Source organism: Felis catus, chromosome A1 (assembly GCF_018350175.1).
Source record: "Felis catus isolate Fca126 chromosome A1, F.catus_Fca126_mat1.0, whole genome shotgun sequence".
Lineage (NCBI taxonomy): Eukaryota > Metazoa > Chordata > Mammalia > Carnivora > Felidae > Felis > Felis catus.
The window spans coordinates 203,171,334-203,175,952 of record NC_058368.1 but is presented as its reverse complement, the minus strand read 5'-3'; positions in this window follow the sequence as shown (position 1 = coordinate 203,175,952).

Here is a 4,619-nt window from a genome sequence, read left to right as displayed (position 1 = left end):
TATAATCATAAAATAGTACTATTATTTTTGCCATAGCACATTAAGTAAGCACAAATGTCTAAATAATGAAACCATCTAAATAATCATCCTGCCAGCAAAGTAATTTAAAACAAATTATAGCCAGGGAGCTGTAATTGATACTTGTAGCATCTGATATAACATATGAATTCGAATGTAGAAAAAAGAGGAAAATGTTTTACTAATGCAAACTATGTGTGTGCATGTATGTGTGTGTGTGTTTCTGTGAAAAATGAGAATTCATATAATAGAATCAAGGCCACAAAATTCTTCCAGTATTAGAAATAACATACTTGAAATGCCTTTAGTAAACTATATCACTTTTGTGATCAAGGACTAAATTTTTTTATTTTAATTACAGTATAGTTAATACACAGTGTCATATCATATTAGTTTCAGGTGTACAATACAGTGATTCAATAATTCTATAGATTACTGGGTGCTCATCATGAGAAGTGTACTCTTAATCCCCTTCACCCATTTCACCCATTCCCTCCCTGATCTCCCTACTGGTAATCATCAGATTATTCTCTATAACTAAGAGTACGTTTCTTGGTTTCTCTCTCTCTTTTTCCTTTGTTCATTTGTTTGGCTTCTAATTTTTTTTTTAAATTTTATTTATTTTTGACCCAGAGAGAGACAGAACATGAGCGGGGGAGGGGCAGAGAGAGAGGGAGACACAGAATCCGAAGCAGGCTCCAGGCTCTGAGCTGTCAGCACAGAGCCCGACGTGGGGCTTGAACTCACAGAGTACGAGATCATGACCTGAGCCGAAGTCAGATGCTCAACCAACTGAGCCACCCAGGCGCCCCTGCTTTGTTTCTAAATTCTACACATGAGTGAAATAGTATGGTATTTGTCTTTCTCTGATTGGCTTATTTTGCTTAGCATTATACTCTTTAGGTCCATCTATGTTGTTGCAAATGGCAAGATTTCCTTCTTTTTGTAGCTGAATAATATTCCATTGTATATATAGAGATGAATGGATAAAGATATAGTATATAAATATACCATATATACTAAATATATTTATATGATATAATATAATTATATTATATTATTACATACCAATGTATTCTATAATATACTATATATAGTATACATAATATATACTAAGAATATTCATATAATATAATCTATAAATGTATTATATATTTACATAAATATATTATATTTATATAGCATATATTTATATACTATATTTTTATCCATTCATCTATCAATGGACGCATGGGATGCTTCCATAATTTGACTATTGTAAATAATACTTCAGTAAACATAGGGGTGCATATATCCTTTCAAATTAGTGTTTTTGTATTCTTTGGGTAAATACCCAGTAATACAATTACTGGATAGTAGGGTAGTTCTATTTTTAATTTTTTTGAGGAACCTCCATACAATCTTCCACACTGGCTGCACCTGTGTGCATTCCCACAGCAGTGCACAAATATTCCTTTTTCTCCACATCCTTGCCAACACCTGTTGTTTCTTGTGTTTTTTATTTTAGTCATTCTGACAGATGTAAAGTGATATCTCATTGTAGTTTTGATTTGCATTTCCCTGATGATGAGTGATATTGAGCATCTTTTCATGTGTTTGTTGGCCATCTGTATGTCTCCTTTGGAGAAATATCTGTTCATGTCTTCTGCCCTTCTTTTGATTGGATTTTTGTTTTTATGGAGTTGCGTAAGTGTTTTTTATATATTTTGGATATTGGATATGTCATTTGCAAATGTCTTCTCCCATTCAATAAGTTTTCTTTTAGTTTTGTTGAAAGAAACTGTGCAGAAACTTTATTTTGATGTACTCCCAATAGTTTATATTTGCTTTTATTTCCCTTGCCTCAAGAGGCATATCTAGAAAAATATTGCTACATCCGATGTCAAAGAAATTGCTGCTTGTCTTTTCTAGGATTTTTATGGTTTCATATCTCACATACGGGTCTTTAATCCATTTTGAGTTTATTATTGTGTATGAGATAAAAATTGGTCCAGCTTTGTTCTTTTGCATGTAGCTGTCCAGTTTTCCTAACACCATTTATTGAAGAGACTGTATTTTTCTCATTGTATAATCTTGTCTCTTTGTCAAAGATTAATTGACCATAGAATCATGAGTTTGTTTTCGGGTTTTCTGTCTTGTTCCATTGATCTATATGTGTATTTTTGTGTCAGTACCATACTGCCTTGATCATTATAACTTTGTAATATTACTTGAAATCTGGAAATTGTTACTTACAGCTTTGTTTTTCTTTTTCAAGATTGCTTTGGCTATATGGAGTCTTTTGTGGTTTTATATAAACTTCAGGGTTATTTGTTTTAGTTCTTTGAAAAATGCTTTGGTATTTTGGTAAGAATTGTATTAAATCTGTATATTGCTTTGGGTGCTATGGGCATTTTAATAATATTTGTTCTTCGAATTCATGAGCATGAAATATCTTTCCATTTGTTTGTGTCATCTTCAATTTCTTTCATCAGTGTGTTACAGTTTACAGAATATAGGTCTTTTACCTCCTTAGTTAGGTTCATTCGTAGGTGTTGTATTATTATATGGTGCTATTGTAAATGGAATTGCTTTCTTTTTTTTGTTTGTTTTTTGTTTTTGTTTTGGTGGTTGTTGTTGTTTGTTTTTTAGAGAGAGAATGAACAGGGGGAAGGGCAGAGGGAAAGGGAAAGAAGGAATCTTAAGCAAGCTCCACACCCAGCACAGAGCCTGATGCAGGGCTCGATCTCACGACTGTGAAATCACGACCTGAACCAAAATCAAGAGTCAAGTGCTTAACCGATTGAGCCACCCAGATGCCCCCAGAATTGCTTTCTTAATTACTCTTTCTGTTGCTGCATTATTAATGTATAGACATGCATTACATAAATTTTGTACACAAATTTTGTATCCTGTGACCTTACTGAATTCATTTATCAGTTTTAAAAGTTTTCTTGGTGGAGTCTTTAGGGTTTTCTATATGTAGTATCACCTGCACTAGTAAAAGTTTAATTCTTCATTACAAATTCCAATTTAGATGACTTTTATTCCTTTTTCTCGTCTGATTGCTGTGGCTAGGACTTCCAGTACTATTGATTAAAAGTGGTGATAATGGACATCCTTGTCTTTTTCCTGGTCTTAGGGGGAAGCGTTCAGTTTTCCACCATTGAGTATGATGTTAGCTGTAGGTTTTTCATATGTCGCCCTTATTATATTAAGGTATGTTACCTCTAAACCTACTTTGTTGAGGATTTTTACTGTGAATGGATTTTGTATTTTGTCAAATGCTTTTTCTGGATCCACTGAAATATCATATGGTTTTGTCCTGTCTGTTATTGATGTGTGATATCACATTGACTGATTTGCAGATATTGAACCACTTTTGCATCCTGGAATAAATCCCACTTGATCACGATGAATGTTTTTTTTTTTAATGTATTGTTGGATTTTGTTAGCTAATATTTTATTAAGGATTTTGCATCTGTGCTCATCAGAGATATTGGCCTGTAGCTCTCTTTTTTTGTTGTAGTGTCTTTATCTGGTTTTGGTATCAAGGAAATGCAGGCCTCATAGAAGGAATTTGGAAGTTTTCCTTCTTCTGTTTTTTGGAACAGTTTGAGAAGAATAAGTATTAACAAGTCTTTAAATGTTTGGTAGAATTCACCTGTGAAGCAATCTGGTCCTGGACTTTTGTTGGGATTTTTTTTTTTTTTTATTATTGATTCAACTTCATTGCTGATAATCAATCTGTGCAAATTTTCTATTCTTCCTGATTAAATTTTGGGAAACTTTATGTTTCTAGGAATTTATCCATTTTTTTTTCTAGGTTGTCCAGTTTGTTGGCATATAATTTTTAATAATATTCTCATATAATCCTTTGTATTTCTGTGGTGTCAGTTGTTATTTCTTCTCTTTCATTTCTGATTTTGTTTATTTGAGTCCTCTTGCCTCCCCCCCCCCTTTTTTTTAGTCTGGCTAAAGGTTTATCAATTTTGTTGATCTTTTCAAAGAAACAGCTCCTGGTTTCACTGATGTGTTCTATTGTTTTTTTACTTTCTATTTTGTTTATTTTGGCTCCAATCTTCCTTCTACTGACTTTGCCATTTTTTTTTCTTTTTCTGGCTCATTTAGGTGTAATATTAGGTTGTTTATTTGAAAATTTTCTTGCTTCTTGAGGTAGACTTGTATTACTATAAACTTCCCTCTCAGAACCATTTTTGCTGTATCCCAAAGATTTTGCATCATTGTATTTTCATTTTCATTTGTCTCCATGTATTTTTTGAACTCTGCTTTCTTGGTTGACCCATTCATTCTTTAGTAGCATATTATTTAACCTTCATGTATTTGTGCTCTTTCCAGATTTTTTTCTTGTGGTTAATTTCTAATTTTGGAGCATTGTGGTCAGAAAAGATGCATGGAATGACTTTGATCTTTTTGAATTTGTTACACTTGTTTTGTGGCCTAATATGTACTTTATTCTGGAGAATGTTCCATATGCACTTGAAAAGAATGTGTATTCTTCTGTTTTAAGATAGACTGTTCTGAATATGTCTTTTAAATCCATCTGGTCCAATGTGTCATTCAAAGCTACTGTTTCTTTGTTGATTTTTTATTTGGAAGAT